This window comes from Macrotis lagotis, chromosome 1 (genome assembly GCF_037893015.1).
Source record: "Macrotis lagotis isolate mMagLag1 chromosome 1, bilby.v1.9.chrom.fasta, whole genome shotgun sequence".
Taxonomy (NCBI): Eukaryota; Metazoa; Chordata; class Mammalia; order Peramelemorphia; family Peramelidae; genus Macrotis; species Macrotis lagotis.
In genome coordinates, this window is record NC_133658.1 from 554294469 (window position 1) to 554313083 (window position 18615).

Here is an 18615-nt window from a genome sequence, read left to right on the forward strand (position 1 = left end):
ACCTAGCTGTGTGACCTTGGGCAAGTCACTTAACCCCATTGCCTTAAACAAATAACATTATTTTTAACTTTAAACAATTTTATTACACAAAGGTCATCACATAATTGGATATTTCTCTACTTTGTACACAATTTTAGTTAGTCTTCATCTGCACAGAAAGGCTGCTTCTGAACTTTCCTTCTGGTGATAGCAACACTAAAATTCTGATTTAACAGAATAATAGTAAAAATGCCTCAGCTGGTTTAAGTTGAAAAGCAGAACATCAGTACATGGATCTTGCACCCAGTATTAGGAATGTACAAATGTCTTTATTCAAAAAATACAAAATAAATTATCTGTAGGCATGGATAATGACAGTAAACCATTACATATTTTGTCAACTGAAACCAGTAACTGATGGTTATTGTATCAGCCTTTTAATTCAGTCCTCTCTCCAACTGACTTCTCTGAAGTTAGCGAAGAACACTGCCTTGAGTCTTGCTTGCATCACAGATCATAATAAGAGCATTATTCTAGAAATTAGAACATGCCACCTCCCATACCTCCTCCCATGCCACCCATTCCTCCCATTGCAGGTTCTTTCTCTTCTTTAGGAATTTCAGTAACAACAACTTCTGCTGTAGTTAACAGAGAAGCTACACCAGCAGCATCCAACAAAGCAGTTCTTACAACCTTAGTTAGGTCAATTATTCCTTTTTCATCCATATTCACAAAATCTCCAAGCATGGCATCATAACCTATCTCTGAGGAGTTTTGTAAAATTTTCTCTACTATCAATGAGCCTTTAACACCCGCATTCTTAGCAATGGTCACCACAGGGATTTTCAATGTCTTCTTAATTATTTCTATCCCAATTTTTTGATCTTCATTACTTGGAGTTAATGCTTCTAAGGCAGGAATGCAGCAAAGCAATGCACAGCCACCTCCCAGAACTATGCCTTCTTCAACTGCAGCACGTGTAGCATTTAGTGCATCAGTAACCCGGTCTTGCTTTTCATTTACTTCTACATCACTTGTTCCACCAACCTTTATTACAGCTACTCCATCAGAAAGTTTGGCCAAGCGTTCATTTAACTTTTCTTTTTCATAGTCACTAGAAGTAATATCTAATTGTTCAATGATTTCCTGAACACGTTTTTGAACTTGGGATTTTTCACCCTTTCCTTTCAAAAGCATTGCATCATCTTTTGTCACAATAACCTCTCCAACTTTTCCAAAGTCCTGAGGTTGAATATCTTCCAGATTCAGAGACAATCCTTCTTCTCCAAACACTGTACCACCAGTAGCAATAGCCATATCCTTAAGCTGGTTCTTCCTGTTGTCACCAAAACCTGGAGCTTTTACAGCAACAACCTGTAGCCCAACTTTTAGCCTGTTCAAAGCCAATGTACTTAGTGCTTCTCCATCAACATCTTCAGCAATTATGACTAAAGGCTTCCAATGGGCATTTGCAATTTCAAGTGCAGGTACAATAGACTGTACACTGGAGATCTTTTTCTCACTTAAGAGAACATAGGCATCCTGAAATTCACATTTCTGACCTTTAGCCGTATTAATAAAATATGGAGAAATATAGCCTCTGTCAAACTTCAGGCATTCAATAATTTCCAATTCATCATTCAATGTTTTTCCATCCTTTACTGTGATGACACCCTTTCGTCCAACCTTTTTCATTGCATCAGATATTATGTTGCCAATTTCTCTGTCTCCATTTGCAGAAATTGTAGCAACTTCAGGAGTTGTGACAGGTTTTGACTATTTCTTAAGCTCAGCAATGACAGCATCAACAGCCAGCATCACACCTCTCCTGATCTCCATTGTATTTCTCCTTTGCTAATCTTCTCAAAACCTTCCTTAGCAATGGATCTTGCAAGAACTGTGGCAGTGGTAGTACCATCCCCAGCCTCTTCATTGGTGTTATTGGCAACATCCTGAACTAGTCTGGCACCAATATTTTTATATTTATCCTTCAAGTCAATTGAATTTGCAACAGTCACACCGTCTTTTGTTACCTTGGGACTTCCCCAACTCTGTTCAATGATCACAGTTCTGCCCTTTGGGCCCATAGTTACGGCAACAGCATCAGCTAAAAGATCAACACCTTGAAGCATTAAGGCTCGGGCATCTGCTCCAAATTTGACGTCTTTAGCATAAGCACGGGTCAGGTGTGGGGCCAGTCCTCATCTGGCGAAGGGCTGTGGACAACCGGAGCATTTCTGCGGGGCAGGCGGACCAGCGCGCGGTGCGGAGCGGCGGCGACGAGTGAGGGACACACGTCCGGGGTGCACACGGCAGACTCCCAAATAACATTTTTTAAAAAATTAATAGAATAAATGAAAATTTCAATACTCAGATAAAAAGGAAACTTTCAAAAACTTCATAAGTGGAAGATAGGAAATAATAATTATAATAATAGCAAAAACAGCAACATTGTAGATAGAGCACCAGCCTTGGAGTCAGGAGTGCCTGGGTTCAAATCCAACCTCAGACACTTAATAATTACCTAGCTGTGTGGCCTTGGGCAAGCCACTTAACCCCATTGCTTTGCAAAATCTAAAAAACCAAACCAAAACAAAAAAAAACCCCCAGCAACATTAAGACTAGCATTTATTTAGCACTTCAAGGTTTTCAAATTAGTTTATATGTTATTTCATTTTATCTTCACTATAACCATGTAAAATAGATGCAATTATTATCCTCATTTTATAGATGAGGAAGCTGAGACAAAGAAATATGAAGTGACTTGCTCACAGGCACATAGAAAATAAATGTCTGAGGTGGAATTCAAAGTGATTATCAATATATGAATCTTCAATACATAAAACTTGGATTGTATGTGTGTATTCATAGCAATTCTTATTTGTCTATGTTCCCTTATGAACTTTCTTCTGCTCTCTTCTATTAATGATTTTAATGATTGTTACTTTTTTCCTTCTTCTTTTAGTATTCCTATGCTCCAACTCTACTATCTAGATGAAAAACAAGAGGAGTGGTATGATTCTGAGATCACAAAAATTTTCAGTAGATTATTATTGATTCTTTTATCCTTGATCTTTCTGGAGTCCTTTTCATATATATTAGAGGGGGCATATGTGAAGAATTTGACTTCTCTATGACCTTAAATGCTTTTATTTTAATCAGAAGATCTCATCACTTATTTTCACAAATAATAGAAAATCAAGCTTCTATAAATAAGTTGAGTAAAAACAAATTGTGACAATTTATCAGAAGGTCTTGTAAGTAATTATTCTAACACCTCCTTTGAGGGGTTCTCTCCTAAACTTCACTTACATGAGTGGGCTGGGTTCCCAAAGGGCAGCTGCCATTGCTAGACTCTAGAGTACCTTGTAGGTGGCTATACTTAAAACTATGTTTCATGAGCCTCCATCAATGTGCTTCCTCTTAATAGTAAGAAGAGTATCTCTGAAACATTTCCCCCATTAATTTGGTGCATTCAATTCCATTAATATTCTTACCAATGGAAGGAGTGACATAATGATTGTGAGACATACATACAAAGGAAGACATGTAGCCAAGGCAACTCAAAACACTAGGAGTCCAGGACCTCAGTACCCCCTGCTCTTCTAGTGATGTACGTTCTGTAGCTCAAATATCACTTTTTAGGGTTGGTTCTTTCTTGTGTCCACAGGTGGCTCTTTACTACAGGGCTTCTAATCTGAGTTACTGCCATTTCTAGAATGCATGTCTTTGTTCTCTCAGCCATACTTCATACTTTTTTGAACAGTTTCTCCAGCCATGTCTTCTACTTTTGTAGTCCTATTGTCATGGTCATTGAGGGTAGAAAGGAAAAAAAAAATCTTCCCTCAATCCCTTTTCCTAATTTCTAGCTTCTAATTTAACTCACTGGTTTATCTATTTATATCCTATGGGATTCATACTTTTTTTTTTAGTTCAAGCAATCAAGTTTTTCCTTCTGACTCAGTAGGGTAGAGATGGAAAGATAGATAGATAGATAGATAGATAGATAGATAGATAGATAGATAAACAGATATTGAGAGAGACAGAGAGAGAGAAACAGAGAGACAGAGGCAGGGACAGAGAGAGATGGGGACACACAGTGAGAGATGGAGACAGACAGAGAGACATAGAGACAGAGGGATGGAGACAGAGACAGAGAGAGAGATGGAGGAAGAGAGAGGGGGGAGAGAGAGAGAGAGATTTAGAAATAGAGATAGAGACACACGGAGACAGAGAGAGAGAGACAGACAGACATACAGAGAGACAGAGACAGACACACAGAGACAGAGACGGAGACAGAGAGAGGGAGGAAGAGAGAGGGAGGGAAGGGGGAGAGAGAGAGACAGAAACACAGGCAGAGAGAGTGAGGAGAGAGGGGGAGAGAGAGACACAGACAGACAGACAGAGACAGAAAGACTACAGAGAGGAAGAGAGAGAGAGAGAGGGAGGGGGAGGGGGAGGGAGCTGCTTTCACCTATTACATTAACATACCATCATCTGTGATTATATCCCAGGAACAAATCAACCATCACCAGAGTTATATGGAATTATATGCTATTTTAGGAACTAAACAAAAGAATAGACTCCATGAGCAACTGAGTTTGGTATTGCAATGTGATGACTGTATGACTCTTTTTAGAGGCAATAAGGAAGACTAAAAGGAGTGATTGACTTGAAGTCAAAAACTGTCTCAGTTTACTCTTGCTTGTGACAATTACTGCTTCTCTGAACATAAGAAAGTCCTTTCATTTTACCTTAATTTCATCTTATGTGTTTTTGTGAACCTTGAATGTCCTCTCCTAGTGCTAGCTCTGGATTCATTAAAGACAACTTGTAGTGTAAAGGACTACATATTATAGAATGATCAGGGTTTTTTTTTAGGCCTGGAAAGAGTCCTTGAGATCATTAAGGCCTAGTCTTCCATTTTATAGATGTGAAAAATATATTCCTGAGAGATTAAGGGATTTGCTTTAGGTGATCTACTTAATATCTCAAAACCTTAGATTCTTATCTACTCTACCCTGATCTCAAGATCCCCTCCAAGTTACTAGGATCTTCTTTTCCATCTGAAAAAAAGGAATCAGTAAGAATCTTCTCATTGATTGGATATGTGAGGAAAATCCACCCTGGTACATTCTAGGACAAAACAACTAATCAGATTAAAAGATGTGGAGGGTTCCAGAAACTCAGAATTTTTAATTAAAGAGAACAATTAACTATAGCCACAGTTAAGTCTAAGATCAAGGTCGGGTCTTATCACTGACAAACTATAATTTTAGTTAACTCTTTCATCTTCTATCATTTCCTTTATAGAACTGAAAATCTCTGAATAGGAATGATACTATTTGTCTTGTGAATATATCAAGTAAAGACATTGTGGTATAATGGATAGAAATGTGGCCTTGGATCCAGGAAGACCTGAGTTCAAATACTACCTTTGACTGGTCACTAGATAGTTTAGGCAAGTCTACAAAACTACAAGTTGCCATTGTAGGAGTCTATGGACCTGCTTTGAAATAGCAGAACCAATTCCTGTCCCTACACAACAGGTAGGTTTTTAAAATCTCATGAATACATTCTCCTCTGCATTTCATTAGCACTTTTGGTGAAAGTGGTCATTAATACTATGAAAGGTTATGCCCCTCATTAGGAAGAAAGATTGGATTTTATGTAGAAAATGCATGCCCTTGAAAGAGAACGAGAATTTTTGGATGTAGGAAACAGTGAGTGATTTTTTTCCTATGCTTAAAAAATAGTCATTTTATTACTCACTGACACTTTGGTAATGTTTTTTGGGTTTTTTTTTTTTGGTCAGGGGAACTATGGGTAAGCTGGGTAGGACTGGGAAAGCACAGTATCAATAGAAGAGCATATTAAATGAGTTTTCTCTATAACCCTTCCCCCATCCTCCCAGCCTTATTAAAAAAGACAATTAGATAGAGGGGGCTCATAAAATACTTTACAACAAAGAACTTTAAGAAGTGCTTCTTGGTCAAAGACTGCAAAATCCATAAGGGTCTTTCTCCTCAGACTCCTCGATCTGAAAATTACTATTTGGTTTAAACTCTACAGGGTCTGCTCTTTTGCCCCAGGAGTTGGAGCACATCCATAGTTACTTTCCACTCTTCTCCATGTCTACCTCAGACATGACTTGCTCTCCAGATGAGTGGTCTGACGAGTAGGACCAGTTCTCTCTATCACTCAGGGCTTCCCTCAAGTGGCCCCTCACCGGCTGACTTCTCAGTAACTAACACTCTTGATTCATTAGAGTACCTTTGGGGAGACACAGCAAGGGGTGTCATTCTTCCTGGTGTTTGACATTTAACAGTTTAATTAAATTTTCCCTGAGGGGGCAAAGCAACCAAGGCAAGCTTTTTTTTTTTTTTTTTTTTACTAAATAAAAATGTCATTTAAAATGCAACAATCCTGTGCTGTGATGCCACCAGCATTTCCATTTCACGCAATTATCAAAAAGGGACTTGACTGAATATAAGGCATAACAATGTCTGATTTCCAATAAATGACATCTTTCTTTACTGAGAACTCCTTGCCTTACTGCACCATGATACATTTTCTTCCTGCATTATTCTAAAAAATTATTAAGACTAGAGATTTACTAAGAGATAAAACTAAAGACTCTGAAAAACCTGCTAATTTTATAAATCAAAGCCCCTTTTGATATAATGGTCTAACAGTACTAGTTGTTCAACTGTGTCTGTTTATTTGTGACCCCTTTGGGGGGTTTTTTGGCAAAGGGGATGATTTGCCATTTTCTTCTCCAGCACATTTTGTAGATGAAGAAAGTGAGGCAGATAGGGTTAAGTGACTTGCCCTGGGTCACACAGCTAGAAAGTATCAGAGATCAGATTTAAACCATGAAAATGAGTTTTTCTGACTCTAGATCTGGCACTCTATCCACTAGCCACCAAGTTGTCCAATACTACAGTAATAGTGGTATTTGAAACTATCTCAAAGCATATTACAAGATATTATTATCAAGATGACTGGCAGCTAGTGATTTGAAAAATTAATATTTCTTTAAACACCCCATGTCTGCTGTAATTCACTGAGTGACCTTGAACAAATAAATTTACTTTTTGAGATTTCAGTTTTCACATCTGTGATAAGAGTGATCTGAACTCCATTATCTCAATGGTCCCTTTCAGCTCTAATATTCTATGAAAAATATAATTTCTACCTACAAACAGTGAGACCTCTTGCACAAACTCTTTGATGGCAAGCTAAACAAATATCTCAGATGAAATTATGATTGGAATTAGGCAGATGCCTAATTCTCTAATGGGAAGTCTCAACACTTTTTGCAGTAAAACTTTGTTCTTAATGTTTTTTGAAGAAATAAGTGAATGAATGTGACATCAAGTAAAGCTTTATCTTGTCTTCAAAAAGTTTCCTACTTAAAGAAGTCATCACAAAATCCATCAATTAAGTACAAGAAAGAGCACATAATAACTAGTTTGGGTTCATTTCTGTTTTTGTTAAAGTCCTCTTTGGGCTGCTCCAGAATATTAAGAATGACATGAGATTAACATAATTATTTCTAAAAATAAAAAAGGCTCTCCTTTAAGTTTTGTTCATTCATTCATTACATCTTTAGGTAGAAAATAGCTTCTGTCTTATTCCCTTCCCCTCACCATCCAGCTAATTTATATTAAGCATGATGCTTATTTGCTATATTAGCACAGATCTATGTAGAAGAAAGAAAAGAGATGATGAATGTGTAGAAATGTGTAGTCTATGGCTACTCTGCCTAACCAAATCAGTTAATATCATAAAATGCTTTAATAGGTTTTCAAGAATAAATACCTTCTCTAGCCATTATTGGTTTTAAGACAATCAATAAGTAGTCCCTTGGTGTAATTAAGGGATATGGGTAGTGACAGAGTAAAGGTCTAATGGTTTTTTGAGAACCACAGTTTAATAAATTCTATCTTTTTTTAACAAAATTCTTTTTTAGGGGGTTAAAAGATCTTTCCAGTGTGGTTAAAATAAAAACTGAAATATCTTTTAATAGAAAGCCAATCCATTTTCTTCATTTCATTTCCTAAAGAAGTCACACATAGCATCAAGTATTCAGGTATTATAAGTGAAGCCTATGTCAAGGGAACATTTATTCAGTTAATATTTTTGAGTACCTACTACATGTTCAGTATTGTGCTAGGAAACATAGATGATACAAAAAAAACAACACATGGTCTCTGACTCAAGGAGGCTACAATCTAATTAGGACAGCAGCATGGATATATGTCCATGAATAGTTGAGAATATTATTAAGGTTAAGTAATAGTACATAATAATAACTTAAAGAATAAATATAGCAGTTTGGTCTCCAGTGCCAAGTAACATAGACTGCTATAAATTCTGAGAGATCATTATGGTTTAGGAGAGCCAAGTAGACTTCATAGAAATGAGGCATGCCTTAATCAGTGCTTAGGAATGGTTGATTTATCATGTTGCGATTGGGAAGTCATGGAAAACTGATGAGCTGAAAATTGAGGGAGATGTGGTAGAAGTAACAATCAATCAATCAATAAATCAATATTTATTAAGTACTTACCATATGCCAGACATCAGGAAAAGCAATGAAGATACAAAAAGAGGCAAAAGATAGTCTCTACCCTCAATGAGCTTGCAAGCTAATGAGGAATTTGCATCTAATTAGCTACCTGACTATACTTTAGGCTTGTTTTTCTAAAAGGTGATTGAACAATCCTTTAGATTAAATTGATCCAGGGCACTAAAATTCAAACTATTTACATGGTTTCCCAATTTCCTACAATACAAAAGCTCAAAAAGGGAAGGGTCAATGTCTCCTCAAATTTCTAACTGGGAACCACCGTGGCAAACATAGAAGCTGGGGAGATGCGCCCAAGTGAATCATTGCTATGTCCTTGCTAAAAGTCATTTTCTCATTATAATGTAAATCTCCTTTTGTTAAATGTCAGATGGTCTATAAGTAGATAATTTTATTCCAGTCTAGACCCCTGAAATGCCAGAATAGACCAAAGAAGGTCTGGAGTAGAATATATTAGATAAATATAGTGGAAAGTTCGGAAAGGGATCAGAAAGAGAATTAATAAGCCCTTTTCAATTGTCTAAGTATTATTAGGTGACAAAGTCTTACTCTGGAGAATAACAAAAAGCAACCCATTGGGAAAAATAATTAAAGAAAAATCAAAAGAATTTAGTGATTGCTTTGATAGGGAGGAGTCAAAGATGACTTTGAGGCTTTGATACTATGTGATTAAGAGAAGAAAAATAAGGAAATCAAGAAGGGAAGCCAATTTTTGAGGGAAGGGAGGAGTTAAAAATTTTAATTTTGGCAGGTTGAGTTTGAGGTGACAGAAGGATGTCTAAATAGAAGTATCTGTCAGACAGATGGTTATTCAGTTAGAATATAGGAGCGATCAGGGCTGAAAATGCAACTTGGGGAATAATTTGTATCCAGACAATATTTGAATTGTGTTCTTTTGGGAAGCTGGTGTAAAAAGAACAGCAGAAAGTCAAAGTATTTGAAAGAAAGCATAATACAAAAGTAGTCAAAAAGAAAGAACACTCTAAAATGTAAAAAAACAAACAAACTGTAGAAAGAACATGGTATTTGGAATCATAGGATCTGAATTTGAACTCCACCTTTGCCATTTAGCATTTGTGAAAACTTAGACAAATTTCTCAACTTTCTTTGTTTTCTATTTCATTTGAATAAAGAGTGAGTGGTGACTAAGGGTGGTGACTAAGTTTCCCAAAGTCCTAAATTTAAGATCCTAGCTTCCTATGACATAATCTTAGGATAGGTATGGCCAGTTATATAGCTTCAAGCCTGTGTGGAAATTTCAAAGGAACCAGGATAGTAGAGGATCATTGAAACCAGCACTTAAAAAAAAGAGAGCAGACAGTGCTTGTGCTGAAGAGAAGTGGTGAAAGAGAATGAAGACTGAGAGGTTACCTTGTTCTAAGAGAATTCATAGTGGTTCTCCATCATTCTAGTCATGTAGGGAAAGAACCCCTTTGCTGTTCTGAAAGTTTTTCTCCAGTTTAACTTTAATGTAGAAACTTTTCCTCTTGAAAATAGCCTGAAAAGGGATCAATAATCAATTGTAAATATGAATCTCTTAGTTGGATGATTATTTTTAAGTGCACTTGACTCCCCCCCCCACACACACACCCATGGCAGCCCAGAATCCTTCACCCCGGATCTTAGATGCTGACAATCAAACCACTTCAGACTCTATCTGGGGCTGAAAGAGGTTTAGAAATGAATAATTTATAATCTTAAAGCTTTCCATTTTGAGAATAAGTTTGAACAAATATTTTGTTTTTATTTTTTCCAGATGAGTCTCCATTACCCAAGCCTATATTATTCAGACATTAGCCCAAAATAAAAGTAATAAATCTATTATTGTTAATTGTGGTGTAGAAAGCAATTCACATCCAGAGATTTCTTTCTCTTCTTAGTTGTTGCAACTGCTAAACTTTGTTTCCTTCCATCCATCACCACTAGTAAATTGAGGTATTTTATAGTATAAGTCCCTTGTACCTACCCACCCTCTGTAAAGGTTTTATTGGACAAGCCTGCAGATAAACCAGAGGCCTGGGATAGGGGAGGGTGATAGTGGGGGATGATTTTCAGCCATTCTGACTGTTAGAACTCTTTTTAATTTTTGGTTCAATACCAGATCTTTGTTTTCATTGAGAGTGGTAGAGAACTCCCTATGAGAAATTTTCTTTACCAGGGCAGATCAATACTTGTTTAGCAATATATAGTCTTGGCTTCCTGGGTCATTGAGAGGTTAAACTATCATACTTAAGTCAAAGGAATCAATTACCAATGGTAGAATTATAGGTATCTATGAGTGGGGCTAATACTTCTCAGAAGAAAGACTAGATCAGTTAATTTCTTCTTCTTACCTGGTTCCATATAATACTCCTTCCCCCTAATTTTTCATTAGAGTTGATTCAGTATGTATGTATATACCTATAACTGAGGGTCGGATGTCATGGGATCATTGATTTGGAACAAGGAAGGAGTTTAGAGTTCATCAAGTTTATTTTTATTGATGGGGAAACCAAGGCACAGAAAGGTTTAGTGACTTTCCTGGACAAGTCACACAGTTATTGTCTGAAGATGTTTTTGAACCTAAGACTTCCTTACTACAAGTCTAATTAATCCACTCTACACCTTTCTATACTACTTCTAAGACTGACATAGCATTGCACGGCTAGCAAGTATTTCTGGTAGGATTTGAAACCAGAACTTAAACATGACAAGTCTAAAATTCTACCCACTACACCACATTAATTCTGCATGCTAAGCTGCCTCTGGACATAAGGCAGTTCTTTCCAGGTAAATCCTAGAACAGGGATAAAGGCACATTTATAGATACTGTCTAAAACTTGTTAGTACTTATGAAGAGGGAAGCAAATATCCCCTCTTACTTTCAGTGATGTTTTGTTCCACTTGCATAGACCAGTAATATAGAAACAATCTCTTTGAAGAAATAGCATTTCCATAAAATGAAACTTTAACTCATTTTGAATTGTGGGTTTGTGATGGGACCCAACTTGAAAAATTTCAGTTTTAGAAATGTTATATATCAGCCTCAGCCTGGGAGTCATATGAGTGATGTGGGATTATTCACTTCTTTATTTTATAGCCATCTTCTAAGTCCTTTTCTGTTTATGATCAAATTAAATTTGCTTAGCAATGAAGGGGCTGCTGCAACCTGTGGACAATGAGAAGTTGGACTATAAATAAGACTAAACTGAAAGACAAGGATGGTGAAGTATGTTGTTGTTCCATCATTTTTTTTCAGTTGTGTCAGTCTTTGTCACTCCATTTAGGATTTTCTTGGTACAGATCCTGAAATGCTTTGCCATTTCCTTCTCCAGTTCATTTAATAGATGAGGAAATTGAGGCCAATAAAGTGAAGTAACTTGCCCAAGGTCAAACAACTAGCCAATGGCTGAGGCCAGATTAGAACTCAGGAAGAGGAGTCTTTCAGACTCCAGGGTTCTCAGTCTATTCTCTGCACTACCTAGCTGTATGATAGCAATGACCAAAACAATCAAATAATCAAGCAAACAAACAACAATACCCTCAAATTCAAAGTGCAGTTTATAGAGAGAATGATCTAGAAATCATGGTGACAATGGTGATAATTTCACCCAGCCTTCTCATTTCATTGATTAGTAGACTGAGGTCCAAAGAACTGAACTACCTATCCAAGGTAACACAGATAGTTAATGGGAAAATCGGGACTTCAGTAGGGAAGAGGGAAGATTTCATCTTTCTAACTTACATTTTCTTTCTCTGTCACACACATAAGAGGGCGGAAAAGACACTGCTTTATAATATGCCAAAAGAGATCAAAGGGGTGTCCCCTTGAGCTCATTGTTGGGAGGTAGTTGGTGGTTTCTAAATCATTCTTTCCACAGAAATAGAGTGTATGACTCAGAGATTGCCAGAATGGGACTGGAGCCTCTCAGAAACTCACTTCAGATGAGAAAAAGGTGAGGTTAAACTGCTTTGGCATCATTTATTATTTCCTCTAGGCAAGCCATATTTCATAAAACCCCCAAAAAGTCTTAAAAGTGGAAACAAAGCACAGAAATCACATGCATTTTGTGCTGCTTTGATCTGACTATTTCAAGTTGCATGTAAATCCTCCATTGACCCTTTCTCTAAAAACATGTACTTGTCAACAGAAGGCCCCATAAATTCTTCCCCTCACCCCACCCTCATTCTTTTGAGGTATAATGGACAAATATATGCCTTTATCCAGAGAACCCTCAAACAAACAATTCCATGACTTGAAGAACCTAAATTTAATTCAGAATGAGGATTCTGAGTTTGAATATCATTATACTGAATTCAGAAACTCCTGCAAATGCTTGAAGAAAGGATTACTCAAAGCACCTTAGAAGTTTTTGTCTCAGTTTCCTGCAAACTCCTCATGTGATAGACGGATGAAAATGATTCCAAGGTTTTATATTCTGCTTAGTGCTGAGTTTTTTTGGCTGCAGCAACTTATGAAGTAAAGAAAAATAAAAAATGGCCCTTGGGAGAGGGCAGCCCCTTTTTGCTTTTGCAGTAACATTAGCAGAGTGGAGGAAAGGGGGAGCAGAAACTACTAAGGATCACTCAATTTTTAGTGCAGCTGTGTTCTGATCATAGCTTGGCATCAGTGGGTGACAAATTAGGCTGAAAATCTGACAAGTATATTATTGACCTCTAGTGTATGAAAGGAGATTTCCTTCTAGGTATAGTAACTTCTTTTTTCAAGCTTGAAAGATTTAACATATATTTAGGGTCAGATGTTTAATATTGTGTTTCTAATGTTATGTGAGTACTTGCAAATAAGTTTGACTGACCTTGGATCCTACACTTAGATGCAGAGTCTTGAATGTAAATCCATTTGATGATGGGTCTAGTTTCCTTTATTATGGTCATTTCCTTTTCTTGGGTGAGAACCATAGCTTACCATTAGAGGAAAAGTAAACAAAAAAAAAAACCCTGCTTGAATGGACATATGGGTACTGATTATTTGGGGTTATACTTTTCATTTTTAATTGTGGTCAAGATTCAGGTGTATCTTAATTGGGAAGATTAAGAATTCAGATTTTTAAGAGAGCTCTCATATTTCTGAGGTAAGAGACTTGTCTTTTTTTGTTTATAGGAGCACAACTGCATCAATTTATGTTTCTCTGCCTTAGGCAAGGGTGTGACAATTTTTCCCTTGGTGAATTTGTGTTCTACCCAATGTTGACACACCCATAAGCAGTTTTGGAAAACAGATCTTTATTTAATCAGAATTGATTCTAGGCAAGACACAATGGCCCTATTCTAGTGTTCTCCCATAAAGTGTTGGAACTCACTTCAGGGATCCCATGTAGTCTTTTGTTGTTGTTCAAAATTGTTTGACTCCTTCATGACCCCAACTGGATTTTCTTAGCAAAGATACTAGAGTGGTTTGTCATTTCTTTTTCCAGCCCATTTTACAGATGAGGGCAGTTAAATAGTGCAGTGGATAGAGCACTAGGAATCAGGAGGGCCTGAAATTTAATCCAGCCTCAGACACTTGACTCTTTCCAGTTGTGTGTCATCTTGAGCAAGTCACTTAACCCTGATTGCCTTGTATCCAGGACCATCTCCACTCATCCTGATTCCTATCTGACCACTGGACCCAGATAGCTCCTTGAGAAGAAAGTGAGGTCGGTGATTTAGCACAGCAACCTCTCACTCAAACTCAATTCATTTATATGCCATGGCATCACATTCCTGATGTCATGGTCTTCTTTGAGAACAAAGAACAAACATTATCATCATCAATATCATTATAGATGAAGAAATTGAGGCAAACAGGATTATGTGACTTGCCCAGAGTCACAAAACTAGTAAGTGCCTGAGGCCAGACTGGAACTCATGAAGATGAGTCTTCCTGACTCCAAGCTTAGTGCATCTCCTCCTTGATGTCATGATCTTCTTCAAAAATGGGACAAATATTATTATTAGCTGCCTTCTATCTTTCCTAGGAATCAGAGCTAGAGTATACTAGAACTAAAACATAGACTCTAATAGCTGACAGAAACCACTGAGGCTACCAAGCCTAATAAGTCATTTCTACTGAAGAGTCCCTTTTTCAAAACTCACAACAAATGACTGTTTGTCTCTATACTCTGCCTGAAGACCCCCAGTGAGGAAAATCTACTTTCAGTAAAAGTAGCAAAGTTATTCTTTGGCTTTCTTTTTTTAATAATTTATTTGTTTATTTTTGAATTTTACAATTTTCCCCCTAATCTCACTTCCCTCCCCACACCCCCCATAGAAGGCAGTCTGATAGTCTTTACATTGTTTCCCCGCTATATATTGATCTAAGTTGAATGTGTTGAGAGAGAAATCATATCCTTAAGGAAAAAAATAAAATAGAGATAGAAAATTTAGATAATCAGATAACTCTTTTTTTTTTTAAAAGTTCTTTGGTCTTTGTTCAAACTCCACAATTCTTTCTCTGGATACCAATAGTATTTTCCATTGCAGATACCCCCAAATTGTCTGATTGTTGCACTGATGGAATGAACAAGTCCATTAAGATTGAGATTGACCATCACCCCCATGTTGCTGTTATGGTATACAATATTCTTCTGATTCTGTTCATCTCACTCAGCATCAGTTCATGCAAATCTTTCCAGACTTCTTTCAATTCCATTCCCCAATTGATAGACATTCACTCCATTTCCAATTCTCTGCTCTTTGGCTTTCTTTAAATCTCAACTAAAATCCTACCTTCCCTTTCTTAATAATTTCCTGTTTATAGCTTGTTTTGTATATATATCTATATATCTATATATCTATATATCTATATATCTATATATCTATATCTATATATATCTATATCTATATCTATATCTATATCTATATCTATCTATCTATCTATATATATATATATATATATATATATATGTTTGTTTGCAAGTCTTCCCCATGGGCTGTAACCTTCTAAGGGCAAGGACTGTCTTCTACTTAGTTTTGAACTCCCAGTACCTAGTCCCATGTGTGGCTCACAATAGTTGTTTTTGTGGTGTGCTTTTTTTTTAAATTGTGTCTGGCTCTTCATGACTTCTATTTGGGGTTTTCTTCATGAAGATACTGGTGTGCCTAGAGAAGAACTTTCTTTCTGCAGCTCATTTTACAGATAAGAAACTGAGGCAGACATGATCAAGTTGACTTACTTAAGGATCACCTCGCTGGTATTTGAGGATGGACTTGAACAAAGATGAGTGTTTCTGACTCCAAGGTCCAGCGCTCTATCCAGTGTGCCACTGTCTGACTAGTAAAGTAATCACATCAATAAGGAGTTGATAACCTATGATGCTGAGTGGATACATATTGAAAGAGCAGCCCAGAAGGAGTAAAGAAAGCATGTACATAAAGCTATTCCCTTTAAAAGAGATACCATTTTTTCAAACATAGCGGCAAACCTTCTTTATTGAAGGATTGAGAAAGATGAGCTCATGTCAAGCCTGGTCATGGTTTTGGTACTGGATCCCTGAAATATTATTCTTTCTTTCAGATGCTATCTTTACAATATTTACATGTGAAGACTTATTGTTTATCAGACATCAATTTGACTACTCATTCCAATGAAGGTATTTCTGATAGGTTTGATTTAAATATTCTCTGAGAATAAATCAAAATTTGTTCCAAAAACCTAGAAGTGGGCATTGTGGAATTGAATCTTCCCATCACACACATATTTTAGGGTATTTGATAAACACTGAAAAGATGAAATAAATGACAAAAACCATTAATTTAAGCAGTAAAAATGAAATGAATAAGACCGTAGAATACTAAGTGACATAGTGCACAGGTGTGAATGCTTCTAGTCTACTATGAAAGTTACCTTAAAAATAAGATATTCATGTTAGTGCAGTAAAGAATGCTTGTCATCTTGCTATACTGAGGCATCCATTCTAGCTTCAGTGGGAGGGAACCAATTTTTAATGGGGTTATTCCACTACCACTGTTGAACAGTGGACATTTTGCAAAGCTTTTGCATGGAATTATTATAAAAATATTTCAAATCAAATACTAACAATATGTCTTTCTATTGCCAAAGGTGGTTGTGACACCTATCACAAAACCCATAAATAAAATAAATAGGTATAGAATTTCAAAACCATTATCCCAGGCAAAATATTTTCTTCCTGACAGATATATTTCCATGGTACCTATCACAGTAGTTAGCTTTTCTTAAAAGCTTTTCTTGGAATTACCTTGTGCAAATACAAACAGTAAAACAAAAGCGACTAAATCTCCCAAAGTCCCAGGTACCCAACTCTGTCATAGCATACTTACTACACGTCTGAAGAACTGAATGCTGATATTAATTCTTTCTCTTCTTAACGGCCCAAACTATTCATTAGTATGAGGCAGGTGGCTTGACAACCATTTGAGGCTGTGCCTTATCTCCTACTCCATTTACACCAAATTCTTCTTAGAAACTGAAGTCCAAACAAAAGGTAAAAGACAATAGCAAGAACATTTGCCAGCAGTCACATAAATTGAATGGATTCAGCCCACATTTTCTTCCCTTATCTATTTGTTTTGTGCTCTGGTATTAGACTTTTTTTTCCCCCCTTATACTTTTGTACCAACTTATATTCCTAGTTTCTTTCTCTCTCTCAGGAAGGTTTGAGGATAATAAGAAGGACCAACAGAGAGAACCAGAGGGTTACAAAGTGCTTTACATGCATCATCTTATTTGATCCTCTCTAATAATTGCCATCTATTATCAAGGTGCTGAGTCCCACCAAGCCTACTGGGCAATAAGGAAATATCTTTGAAAAGTGCTTTCATTGATCCTGAGACAAGAACTCCGCACTGACCAACTCTTCAGTGGTGTGGCATGTACCTGGACCTCAGGAAAGCTTTACATCAGGACCATAGATTCAAGACCTCTTTGGAGATGCACATATACAAATAGAAACATTGTGCTCCTTATCCCATGAGGCAGATAGCAAGCCAACCATGTAAACATACTGACACAAATGAAAGTGAAAGATCCGTAAGTCAGAGACACACTAATTGAACAAGTTATGGAATATAATTGTGATGGAAAGCTTCTGTTTTTATAATGATGATCTTGATGATCTTAGAAAAACGTGGATAAACTTGTATGAAATAATAATTAACAAAATGGAAAGGTTGTATACAGTAACAATATTGTTTAAAAACAGCTTTGAGTAAATAAGTAATCTTGACTATTTTAAGTACTCAAATTAGCTACAAAAGACTTATGAAGGAAGATACTATCTGCAACCAGAGGAAGAACTGATAAACAGAAACATTTCTAGAATGATTTATAAATAAATATATATATATGTGTGTGTGTGTGTGTGTGTGTGTATGTGTGTTGTGTATGTATACCTGTGTGTTTATATAGACATATGTATATATATGTATATATGTATGTATGCATACTTATATTTCTAGGTGGCCATCTGTGGGGGAGGAGGTAGGAGAAGAAAAAAAGAAATTTACAGGAGAAATTTATTATATATTTAAAGGGAATACATAGTAGATATATAGTAGTTATACATAGTAGGTTAATGTGTAATTATCTTTTTAAAAAATTACACTATCATAGAAATGCTTGTTTTGTTCCATAAATTAAAAAAATTAAAGAAAATTATAATTTTGATTATAATGAAGATCTAGCTTCTCTTTCTGCCCTTGCACTTGATTGATTAATCTATTCCTTTGGTAGGAACTGAGAGTGCCAACATGAGACAGTAGAAAGAGTACTGAATTTGGAGTCAGGGGACCAAGATTTAGATCTCATCTCTGTCACTTACTGTGACCTTGAATAAGTCATTATTATCAGAGCCTCAATAACTTCATTTGTAAAATGATGAAGTTAGGCTAGACCATCTCTAAGGTTTATTCACTTCTACTCTATGATACCATGGCTTAAAAACAACAGTATCAAAAATGGCCACATTACATTCTTCTGATCAAATGAGCTGTTTGAAAGTAAAGAACAGGTGTGATGGCAGTTAGTGATCTCTTTCCTATTGTATTTCCTGCTGCATTTATACCTTGGAGATAGGCAGGGCAAG

General features: G+C 36.5%; 1 pseudogene; it reads right to left on the minus strand.

Moving 5' to 3' along the window:
* Nucleotides 1-346: 346 nt before the first annotated feature.
* LOC141521284 (60 kDa heat shock protein, mitochondrial pseudogene) lies at nucleotides 347-2274 on the minus strand (annotated as a pseudogene).
* Between the last annotated feature and the right edge of the window lie 16341 nt (nucleotides 2275-18615).